The sequence below is a fragment of the Lepisosteus platostomus genome, chromosome 15 (assembly GCF_059453375.1).
Source record: "Lepisosteus platostomus isolate fLepPlt1 chromosome 15, fLepPlt1.hap1, whole genome shotgun sequence".
Lineage (NCBI taxonomy): Eukaryota > Metazoa > Chordata > Actinopteri > Semionotiformes > Lepisosteidae > Lepisosteus > Lepisosteus platostomus.
The window spans coordinates 5723766-5736652 of record NC_142625.1 but is presented as its reverse complement, the minus strand read 5'-3'; the positions used below and the strand labels follow the sequence as shown (position 1 = coordinate 5736652).

Here is a 12887-nt window from a genome sequence, read left to right as displayed (position 1 = left end):
TGTCTGTGAAACACCTCATCTACTATAAAGCTTTCAGTGCCTTGTGTATATTCTAATCTCAGCGTGGGCAGCGTGTAGGGACAGTTTTAGGCTGCAATTGAATTGGTGATCTGTATTCTTCACACCTGAAACATTGTTTTCTCTGAAAGCATTTTCTTCCCTGTTTAGCTGATCTTTTGCTGCCAACACCTTTTAACTGTGACTATATCCACGATATAGCACAGCCTCCCTTTAGGGAGGAAATGGAATACTGGTGTGTATTTTTTTCTTTAAACTACCAATACAAGCCATATAAAGTTTACATAATATATTTATGTTCCTAATTTAATATTGTTTATGAGCATGTGAAAGTCATGGTGAATCGGATTCTCAAAACTTACTTTGTATGATTGGAAACGAATACGTGATCGGATCAACGAAATGCTGTGAAGTTACTTTTTGTCAATGAAAAAAATAGTCTACGTTTACAAAGACGGTTACAAAGAAAGTGGACCACGGTAATACTTTGAGCTTACAGCCTGTCCAAGGTCATTCATTATAAATACTATTAGTAATATCTTCCGTAAAGACTTTGATGCATAAAATATTCCTGCATAATTAAAATATTTATGATAAAGGCGGTAGGTTGTGTACTTTTGTCCAACTAAGCAATCGTGCTTTTATAAAATATACCAAATTTTTAATGTTTAATGCTGTAATACAGTTTAAAATTAAGTCTAGAGAGTATACAACTTAAATTCTTAATTGGATAAAGATTGTCCCTCAGCAGTGATTGGGATTCAAAACCGGCGTTTTCTTGTGACAGCTCAAATGTTGAACATGAGGTTAAGGTTTATTAGCTCCTCCTGGCGGTTTTACACGGTGTTTCCGGATACTATTATCATAGCTGCGGTATTATGTGGCATATAACGATATGGCGTGATGTGATGCGACACGCCCGCTGCGTTGTACTGCAGCATACCTTGCTCGTTTTGAATGGCTGCATCTGTATCTCACATATTCAATGTCACATATCTCCGAAAATTCAAAAATGTTCACATGTCCACAAATGTTGTGAAATATACCCAAATGATCAATAACATCCCCAAAAGGTGTCCAAATATTCCACAAAGTTACCAAACATAACATGTCCCCAAATCTTTCAAAATGTCTCTGAATTGTATCCAAATTTAATTCCACGTTTTCCAAATGATTTATAAACACTCGTTAAAGTTCCCAAAAGATTCTGAATTGTAGCTGAATGTTCCAAAATGTCCATAAATATAATCAAATATTCCGACACGTCTCAAATGTTCAGTAACATTCCCAAATGTCACAAAGTGTTCCATAGTGTTGCCAAAAGGACACAAATTCCGTAATTATACCAATCATTCTCAAGAGGTTCCCCAACTTATCTATAACATTCCAAAATATTCCCCAAGAACTGTAATGTACTCAGATGAGCCCTAGAGGTTCCCAAATGTTGCAAAATGTAACCAAATACGTAGATAGTTACAAAGAAAGTGGAGTACAATCCTAATTTGATCCTTAAATATTTTATATCTGCAATTCCAAATCATATTCCCTATTAAAATGATTCTAAAAAGTATGCAGTTTTTTACTGCGCTCATGAGCACAAGTATTTATAGAAAAGGTTAAAATATAGCTTTTTTTTTAAAGTATATAAGCTTAATACAGTCAGAGCGAGCACATCTATTATCGCCCTGCTCCCCACCTCACAACCTCCGCTCTTCAAATTCTGCCCTCCTTACTGTCCCCCAAGCCCGTCTACATTGTATGGGCGACAGGGCCTTCTCCTGTTATCCCCCCAAGCTCTGGAACTCTTTGCCCAAGGATATCAGAGTCACCTTCTCTAAACTCCTTCAAATCCAGACTCAAAACCCTCTTTTTCAGAAAAGCCTTTACTTAACTGTTTCCATTCTTCACCCCTCTGCTCTTGTTAGTACCACCTTCCACGGTCTCCTCTATTGTTATTGTTGTATTGTTGAAATTGTTATTGTGTCTTATCTTGTGTATTCTTATTTATTGTTATTGTCATCCTGTAAAGCGCTTTGAGAAGCCACCTTTAAAGGCGCTATATAAAATAAAGTTTATTATAAAAACTTTTCAAAATAACCACAATACAGTAAGTACCTGAGTGAAATACTCTAATGCATAAAATGTTTATGAAGAAAGTGGAATACTATTGTGTATTTTTGCTTTTTATTAAGCAGATTCAAACATGCCCAGTAAAGAGATTAAATGAAGCAATCATTTCACTAACAACTAATGCACCACAAGTGCCACCTGTCGGTCATTTTGGCCAGCCAGTCACGTACTGGGTAACCCGCAGATGATTTGCCAGGGTTCAGGATTGGCTACATCTGTATTAGGTAGAACAATATTTACTTCTTACTGTGGGCCACTGAAATACACGGGTAAGATTAACTTTAACTTGTAACAACACAAGGATGTTTTCAGGAGGTTTTATTACCATTTTGAAAGGAGCAAAGACATTTGCAAAAATAAAAATGCATAGTTTTGCCTACAGTTCAGATGGGAAGTAGGTGAAGTTCTTTCATTTCAATAATAGCTTTCACAGAATTAATGGACTGCTGCCGTCTGAATTCTAAATAGTCTCTTTTTTGTAGGGGAGCTGATTGGAGTGGAGTACCTGTACAGTTGGGCTGGAGAAGTTCTTCAAGACTATAGAGCAGTAATTGAGAAGCTGGAGGCCGATTCTGATCTGTTTGTTGATGAAGGTTTTGATGACTCTGAGGAATTTCTGGACCTGGCCGTCCTGCTCCTGCATCAGTCTTTCCTGGAATAATAACACCCCTCACCATTCCCTCCCAGGCTGAGAGCAGAACTGCAATGGAGACTTCAACTCAGGAATGTATGTTTACTATAGAACAGTTTTCAATTGATTTCTGACAGTTTCAGTTGATGTGTGTGGTATTATCAAGAACAATGAACACTGTGTATTCTATAATTTTTAGTCGCACACGCATCAATTAAGAAACCCATGCAGCAACTGATGACCTGGCAGCACTGTAAGAGACCCTTTCCTGCTTCACCACCCGAACTAATGGATACAGGGCTAAAGCAAGTTGCAGCAAATCATTCGCTGAAGTGACACCATCTGCTGAAGACCCCATTGCCAAGGATGTAAGTGCACATATAGCATTTCCTTCCACTTCCACCTGATTAATTAGATTAACTAGATACATTTTAACATGTAAATAAAAATTGGGATCAATTGCTCCCTTATCTAATGTTTGCTACACTTACAACACCTGGATGCAGTAACTGAAGATTTGAGAGAAGCAGGATTAACAGCTAATCCAAACAAATGTTGTCTAGGGACCCAGGAAGCCAATTATCTCGTCTATACGATTGGGAGAGGAATGATCATGCCACAAGAACAGAAGGTGCAGTTAATTAGAATCTGGCCTAAACCTTCTACAAAGAAGCAAATACGAACATTTTTGGGATTGGCGAGTTACTATCGCCGTTTCATTTCAGGATTTGCCTCCATTGCCACCCCAATAGAAAATGTCTCGCGATAAAATGGGCCCTGGATTATTTAAGATACTATTTATTGGGAAGACGATTTATATTGTATACAGATCATCCTCCACTAACCTGGTTGTTAAGAAATATGGACAAAAAGGATCGAATTACACGATGGGGCCTTAGGCTCCAGAGGTTTCAGTTCCGAACGGTTTATAGACCCGGGAAGAAACAAGGTAATGTCGATGCCCTCTCACGAATGCATTTCTTTTTTTCCAGACAGCCTGAGGACGGGGCTGGTGTCAGGGGGAGGGTCATCCAGGATATGCATTTCAGGAACGACCTGCTCAGTATACTTGACTTTGTCATCCACGTTGGATGATTTCACTGACTTTGTGTGAATTCGCTCATTGGTGTTGCAGGCTTGGCCTGGAACGTCTAGCTGGTTTGTAAGCAACCGTTACACCATTACACTGTTCTGTGGTGTCTGGGTCCGATTCAGAAGTATTTTTTTTTTTACATGCCAAGACATAATTCGCACCCTGCCCTTTGGGATCAATAAAGCTTTATCTGTTATGGTGGTCGCTGTTTCCATATCCCGTTTGACGGGGAGATGCCGTGGGGGCAGGGTGGTCAGATCTGTCAGAAGGAGTGAGGGGATGTTTGAGGTTATCAAGTAGTTGAGTAGAGGAGTTTATGGCCATATGGACAAGAACATTGGACCTCGTATTCGTGTGATCTCTCAGGACGTAAACAGTACAGCAGATGACACCTCACAGTGTAGGCAGTGCATGGTGACAAACTGTAATAAATCTGAAAACCAGAACAATATGTAGTACTGAAAGAAAACACATTGTAGACCATGTAGAAAGTGTGTGGTGCAGATGTGTATGGAGGCTGTTACGAGTACAGTCAGCACCAATTGACCCTAATTATTCGATCTGCGTTCCACACCCTGTCCCTCACTATTCAAACCCTCTGCTCACTCCAAACCGACACTCGGTATGAGGAATCTTTCCGTCTCCTGAGCTCTCAGTACTTATGACCTTCAACATCTTGCTTGCCTATCGGCGACCCACTGCGGAATGGGCATACAGTCTGGGGAGATCACCTGGATTCTTGTAAATACTTCCCTGATTTTGCACCCCTGTTATACTTGTACTCAACTGCCACCCTATCCCTGTGTAACGACCCAACAGAGCCCAGTGTGTTGCTCTCTCTGGCGCTCGCTGGGGTGCTGTGCTGGCTGTGCCGAAAAATAAAGCGCCGTTTCTCAGCCAACGAGGGTCTGAGTCACTGTCCGTCCTCGCCGAACCCAAAAATACTGGTGTCAGAAGCAAGAGACTGGACAATGAGCAGCCGTTGATGTCAGACTCAAGAGAAGCGCCGGTACCCCCAGCAGCTGAGCGACCCCCTAAAGCACCTTTTGGGGGCGAGCAGCAGCCGTCAGGGGCCACAGCCCTCATCAGGGCTATCCAATGGCGGCCCTCTCGGCAGAGGGACCCTTCCCATGTCTCCTCAGTCTATGTGGTGGGAAGGAGATGCCAGACCAGCAGGGTCCAGCCGGCGCTGGTGCAACTGAGCTGATGGGGCAAACGGCTGGTCTCAGGTGGAGTTGGCAGGCCACTTGGCCACTGTCCTGGAGGGGAAGGCCTTCCAGGCGCTGCTGGATATACCCGGGGACCAGCAGTACAACTACGCGGCGTTGGCGTCGGCCCTCCGGAGGCGTTTTGACGGGAGAGGCTGGGGGCCCCCGTCCTGGCCTTCCCGGATCCGACGCTGCCCTGTGTGCTGGATACAGACGCCACTGAGACGGGGGTGGGCACAGTGCTAGCACAGGAGGGGCAAGACGGGGAGAGGGTCGTCACGCACATTAGCTGGGCGCTCGATAAGGCCGCTAGGAATTGTTGCGTCACCTGGAGGGAGCTGCTGGCTGTAGTCTCGGCGGTCCGCCACTTCAAGCCCCATCTGTTCGAGACCCAGTTTAAACTGGGGACAGACCATGCGTCCCTCACCTAGCTGCTCAATTTCAAGGAGCCAGAGGGTCAAATGGATTGAGTCCGTGCAGGAGTATGACTTCACGGTCATCTACCATATGCGAGGGACTATAACCTGGCCTCAAGTCCTAGAAGTTACCATTTTTAACATCGCTATCAAGCAGAAAAGGGTTATTAAGGTGATAAGTATACTTTTGAATTCAAGACAGTGGCTGCATTCATTTAGGGCTGCATCTTTTTTAACAAACGCAAGCTGAGCTTACTGTGACTAAAACGTACTACAAAAACTTAAGAGAATGTTTTGCAAAAACTGAAAGAATGTACTGTAAGATCAGAAAACCGAATGTTACAAAGGAAGATACAGGATGACTAAGTATTATAAAAATCAGATTTAATTAGAGGCTTACAACATAAAATTACTTCACTTACAACCCCCACAATAAAATACAGTATATTCTACCATTAGCCAGCATAGAACTGAAGCACAAAGCAAATGCAAATTATTTATTCTCTTACATGGGTGCATACAAAAGAAAAGCTTTTGTTTGTTCCCATAAGTTATATTTAAACTATAAAGAAAAAAAGCAGAAAATAACTAGATAAAACAAGCTTTCTGTGCAGCAAGGTTTGATGGTCTATGCAGGCAGAAATACTGAAAATCTGATGATACTCTGAAAAAGATAAGAAAAGCATTTGTAATATTCTTTTGAACAAAACCCTGTTTCAAGTCTTTGCTGCACTTGGGAACCATCACTATTTAATATAAACCAAAATAATCTTTTTAATTGCATTTCTACAAAAAAACTGATTTTTACAGCAATATTTAAAATCTTTTAAATGCAGTTGATAGAAATTGATTTAACAAATTTCACATCTTTCAACAGAACTCAAAATATTTTAAATTACATTTTAAGACATGTTTATGTATTATTCCTGAGTTAAATATTTGAATCAGTACCGGATATAAAACACATTAAAAATCAAATTAAAGCCAATAATGACGTGTTTAAATTGTTTTGAAGTGCCATTGTTATAAATTTACTAAATCAGGAACATTCCAACAGTGTACAATTAAAAACCATGATAGTTTAATCAAATTGACCACGCAATTCCTAAAACTAGTAGCAATAATACAGTTCAAGACAGTATTTCGACAAAAAAAAACTTTAGTTCACTTCAAAAGATACTTTACTTTTAGTACAAATTAAGCAACCGGAAGTAGATTACAAAATTTGTTCGTGTTGTTTGAAAGCTGCAGTATTTAAAGAAAAATGTTTGCTTTGGATGTTAATGCTTTTAAAACTTTTAAAATCCTGTTTAACTGTAGGTCACGTTTTTTTTAAATGTGGTTTTATGAAAGAACTGGAAAAAAGACAACCGTCATATTTAGAGGGAGACGCTTCATTTTCTGAGGCGAAAACCTTCCACATAAACTGGGATCACTTCAGAAAAAAAACGTCCGAAAATTCTCTAGATGAACGGTAAAATTTGCTACATTAGAAAATATATCTTTAAACAAATAACTGTATGTGCCATAAAAGGCAATTTAGTGGAAGAATTAAAAAAGTTTTGGATTTAAACCGAATCCTGAATAAAAATAACGATCTGTCTCCAAGTAACCCAATCACATATAAACATACTTTAAATCGTGGGAAAAATAACGCTAAACGTGTTTGTGCCCCTTCTCTTAATCCCATGATGTATTTGAGTTTTACAAGCTCTGGTCTGGAATCAATACTTTTAGACACTCGGGTATGGCAGAGACAGCCCGGTGTGAGGACAGCCCTATAAGAAATTTACCATGGTACATTTATGGTACCAGTACTATGGTACGGTACCCTGGAATTTTTGACAGTACCATAGTACATGTACCATGGTAGATGTACCATGGTACTTATACTGTATACCATGGTACTCTTAAGGTACATTGAGTATGTGGTACGCTGAAACCTGTTTTATCCTATGATGTTTTGACAGAAGTATGGTACAAGTATGTAGGGGTACCATGGTACATAACCCTAGTTATTAAAATATGATTGATAGATAAATAGGCCCACTTTATTCACCCTGAAGAAGATTGCAGAGAAACAAGAAAGCCAACATAAAACGTACAGGCTATTTAAAACATTTTAGGTTCTGGAATGAAACACAAAATTCATTAACCGGTTAACTCCAAATGTATTAATATGTGCATCAATACAGAATATGATCATAACAGTACAAATACAACAACAACAACAATAATAATAATTTCACAGCTGAAGTTAAAGGGAGCAGGACATTTAAATGGAGACTGGCTCGTGTTCATGATACTGGTTCTGCTGGCCCACACCACACTGACCTTTCAGGATCTTTGCTGCATTAGGTAGCTTCTGTCTCATAAAGGCTCTGATTTCTGCTTGGGTCTTCTCGGGGAACACAGCCTTTACTTCAGCTAATGAGAGAAAGAGAGCAGAAAAATATTATTTACCTGAACAAAACAGCCTAAACGATGATTTCAGAATATAACCTAAGCCATCAATACTCACCAATTATAGCTTCAGCCTCCTCTCGGGACAGGGGTGGCCTTGTTTCACCGTTGACAAAGAGCCCAGGACACAGTGAGGTGCCATTATGCCGTAGTGTACAAGCCACGCATCAGATTATTTGTGTATTTTGCTGCAGTTGCCTGAGAACAGCGATCCCTCAATGTGATGAGCTGGACATTTTATAGAGAAAGACAACATTTGGAGAACAGCCGTAAGGAAACAATTGAGCTACCTGTGTGCTTGCTTGTAGTACATGTGTGCTCCTTCTGCTCAATTATAAACCATTAGAACTGCAAATGGCTTTACACATACCCGAAAGTTCACTAAAAATGAGCCTATGTTAGGACTAAGTAGCGTTAACCTAGAGCTGTGGATACAAAGTAACGTTAGGTGTTACCTAATTACTGACTCTTAAGAGCACTTACCTCCTGTTGCAAGGACAGTGGCAGCGTGAGCCGTCTTCTTGCTGCTTTTAGGGTTTATCCACCACACCACGTATTTTCTGTTGTGGTCACCCGGATAATATTCTCCCTCTAGCATGTTTAGCTTGCCCACATCTGTGGCACCATCATTAAAATCAAAAAGTCCATACATATTGTTATGCTTCTGTAGGTACAAAGATGCTGGCTGTCACAGTAAATGTCAGTGATGTCAATTACTACTTGATCACGAGAGAACAGTTTAAATATTGACGCCAGTGTGTGAGTTCTGTACGTGTGGCTCTCTCGTTTTCGCTGGGAAGAAGTTTAAAAAAACGTATGCACACATGGCAAAATTAAAAAATCTATAAACAGTATCTGACATATGACAAACAGTGTGAAGTTCCAAGGACTACAAAGCTGCATTGAGCAGGAGCAGCACGTCACAAAACTCAAACCCAAAGGCTCTATGTGTCTTCAATATGGCGACAGTCAATCATCATTATCTTTTTAGAGAGGTTCATGACAATTTTTACAGATCATTCATTTGTATGTGTTTTGTCTACCACACTTTGCATTCTTGCAAAAGCTACAGTACGGTTCCCCCGTCTTTCAAAATTAAACGACCTTGGTGAAAAAGTGCATTTGATCTGACAAAAATTACATTAATTACATTAAAAAATACACATTACAAAATAAAAATGTTTTTATATTATTTTTAAAATTTTTCATATATATATATTTTCTAATATTTTAAAATTGGAGCAAAACTTCCCATAAGAAATTGATGGTACCAGTATTATGGTATGGTACCCTGGTATTTTTGACAGTACCATAGTACGTGTACCATGGTACTTTTAAGGTGCAGTGTGGTACGTTGAAACCTATTTTGTTTTGACAGCAGTATGGTACAAGTGTGGTACATTTAGGGGTACCATGGTACATAACACTAATTATTAAAATGTATCTATGATTGATAGATAAATAGACATAGGCCTACTGTATTCATTCTGAAGAACATTGCGGAGAAAATAGAAAGCCAAAATTAAATGTTCAGGCTATTTAAAACATTTTAGGTTTTGGAATGAAACACACGATTTATTAACCGGTTAACTCCAAATGTATTGATACATGCATTAAAAAAAACGTACGGAAATTCTCTAAATGAATGGTAAAATATTCCAAACGGAATAAAAAATACTTTAAAGTAAATATCTGGATGTGCGATTAGAGTGAATTTAGTGGACGAATTAAAAAAAGGTTTTGGATTCAAACAGAATCCAGAATAAAAATACCGCTCTGTCACCAAGTAACCCAATCGTATATAAACATACTTTAAATCGGGAAAAAATAACATGCTAAATGTGTTTGTGTCCTTTCTCCTAATCATCCCATTTTGTATCACAGTGAATGATACAACAATGATAACGTTTAATTTCCATTCTTGCAAAACCTACAGATGCAGCCATTCAAAGTGCGCAGTACAGACACGTACCGGAGGTAATTGGCTACGGCGTCGTGCATCGTGACGCGCGATGACACAAAATACCGCGGTGCGTGATTGGTTGACCGACAGGGCCACTCGTGGTCCGTTGATCTGTCGTAGAAAGACTTACTGTAAACGTCTTTACTGTGCCCATTATAGATATTGAATTTTACCACTGAAGGGAAATCTTAGTAGTATAAAAAGAATAGGAGCATACTGTAACGCGTGTGAAGGCCATAAACGATATTAATTTTGGAACATAAACATACAGTATATAGCTGGTCTTGGTACTTTAAAGAAAAAAAAACACCAGTATTCCATTTCTCCTTAAACATTGTAAGCTTCGAAGTCTTTAACTAACGTGATACCGGAGTCAACAAGCATACTTTTAGAATTTGATTAAAAGGGAATATAATATGGAATCGCGTATCTCAAGAATTTAATAACGGTATGATTATATCCGTGTACTGCGACAGGGCTGTGTAGGGCTGTTTCGCCTGCCTGTTCGTGCGAGCTGTCTTGTAGCCTACTGGTCTAGGTGCGTGACTACCAACTGGCAGGTTGTGTGTTCGAATCCAGCTGGTGCTGGACTTTTCATTTTTATTTATTTATTTTTTAATCGCGTAACATAAACATATTACCGTATGCAAACTGTACTGTATACAGTATGTATATGTATATTTAATGTCTTAACTGTGCCCGTTTAAGTATTGAATATTCATATCTAATTTTACCACTGAAGGGAAATCAAAGATTACACGTGTACAGAACCGTGAAATATTCTCTGTGGGATTTGGAAGTGTTGTATCACAGTGAATGTACTATGACACCTGCATAAAAACCTCTGAAATAGCGAATAATAACATTTAATTTGCATTCTTGCAAAACCCACAGTACGGTTCCCGTCTTTCGGGGGAACCGAAATGAAAGTAAAAAAACAAAGTTAAATCTTATTTTTTATTACATTACAAAATAAAAATGTTTCTAAAAATGTTATTTTAAAATTGGAACAAAACTTCCCATTAGAAAAATTGTACCATGGTACATTTATTGTACCAGTACTATGGTATGGTCCCTGGTATTTTTGACAGTACCATAGTACATGTACCATGGTAGAAGTACCGTTGAGTATGTGGTACGTTGAAACCTATTTTATCCTATGATGTTTTGACAGCGGTATGGTATAAGTATGGTACTTGTAGGGGTACCATGGTACATAAAACTAGTGTTATGCCCCAACGAGCTCCAGCACTGCTGCATTATCTCCACCAATTGCCAATGTGCATTCCGCACATGCTGGAGACTCATTGGGGCCATCCTCAACAAGATCAGGCCGGGGCTATCAGGCCAATTAGGGAACATCGCCCGTTTCAACACCTTGTTGGGCCTGGCGTAACAGAATGTCTGAGCCACTAAAGTCTAGAGCCAGGAGGCGGCAGAAGAAATTAGGACACAGCGCCGCTGATGCAGCACAATACCTCAGAACCCTGCTCCAGGAAATTCTTCCAGAGGCTTCACGGTTCACTCCTTCCACCTCTTCCATGGATACGATACCCTCTGCCTCAAGCCCTGGGCCTCCCCAGTTGCCAACCCAGCCTACAGGTCAGTGCTCACCTCAGGTGGTCTCAGCCTTTCCTCAGCGGCAGGTTCCTGGTTTTCAGATGCCGGGACCTCAGCCTCAGTCACACACTCGGAACCCGGGTCTCAGTTTTTTACCCCAGGGGGATTTGCTTCCCAGCCTCAGCCCCAGATTCCAGCTCAGACGCTGCCTCAGTCTCAGGATACAGGTCAGTGGCCATCTCTGACCAAGATTGCCACCTCCGAGCCCTTTCTCTGGGGCTCCAGACCAGTGTCGAGGCTTCCTCATGCAATGTGAGATGGCCATGTCTCTGCAGCCCTCGGCATTTCCGAGTGATGCCTCTCGGTTAGCCTTTATTTTTTCCTCTGCTCTTGGGAAGAGCTCCTGGCTATAAAGCTGGTACTGGAGGAGTGGAGGCATCTACTGGAAGGTGCTAAATACCCCTAACTCATGTTCACAGACCATAAGAATCTTGAGTATATTCGCCAAGCCAAGAGGCTAAGTCCGTGACAGGCACGCCGGGCACTCTTTTTCTCGCGTTTTGACTTCTCAGTTTCCTACAGACCTGGGAGTAAGAACGGAAAAGCGGATGCCCTGTCTCGAATGTTTCTACCTGAACACCTTCCAGAGCAACCCAAAACCATCATCCCGGTGGAGAAAGTAATAGGAGTTACCCTCCAACACGTGGAAAAGACTGTTAGGTACTCCATGGCACCACCCCTCCTCCTGAAACTCCACCAGGTAAAGTTTTTGTACCTCCACAGGCCAGGACGGAGGTACTGAAATGGGGGCACTCATCTAGGGTGGCTGGACACCCTGGGGTCAAACGGACGTTGGAACTCATCCAACGGAAGTTCTGGTGGCCTTCAATGCGCCTGGGCGTGCAGACCCTCATCTCCAACTGCACTCCTGCCAGATGTCGAAGGACCCCAGGCAAGCCCTAGCTGGACTCCTCCAATCCCTCCCACCCCTGTCCATGGATTTCATCACAGACCTTCCTAGATCCCGAGGACAGTCAGTCGTCCAAACAGTAGTGGATTGATTCTCCAAGGCAGCTCATTTTATCCCGCTTCTCGGATGGCGGACATTTTTATTAAGGAGATCTTCCGGCTAAACGGATTCCCTAACAACATCATCTCAGATCAGGACTGACCTGTCATCCAGATACCACCCGCAAACGAATGGACAAACAGAACGGGCGAACCAGGACTTGGAAACCTACGTCAGGTGCCACATCTGCCCTGGGCTGAGTTCTCGCTCAACAGCCTGGTATCTTGTACCTCCAGCAACCTTATTTACTGTATCTCTTGCAGTAAATGCCCAGCCATCTACATTGGAGAAACAGGAAGGAGACTCGGAGACCGCTTCAGAGAACAATGTCAGGGC

At 41.1% G+C, this 12887-nt stretch overlaps 1 long non-coding RNA gene across 8 annotated transcripts in view; it reads left to right on the top strand.

The window, feature by feature from the left end:
• Window positions 1–4773, top strand: part of LOC148647758 (uncharacterized) — a 56644-nt gene extending 51871 nt beyond the window's left edge. For 7 of the 8 annotated variants that reach the window (XR_015926678.1, XR_015926677.1, XR_015926679.1 and 4 more), the window contains 3 exons: window positions 2631–2875; window positions 2979–3147; window positions 3772–4773. This is a non-coding gene — a long non-coding RNA (uncharacterized LOC148647758). The remainder of the gene's footprint in view (window positions 1–2630; window positions 2876–2978; window positions 3148–3771) is intronic. The other variant, XR_015926680.1, reaches the window with a different exon arrangement.
• Window positions 4774–12887: the final 8114 nt, after the last annotated feature.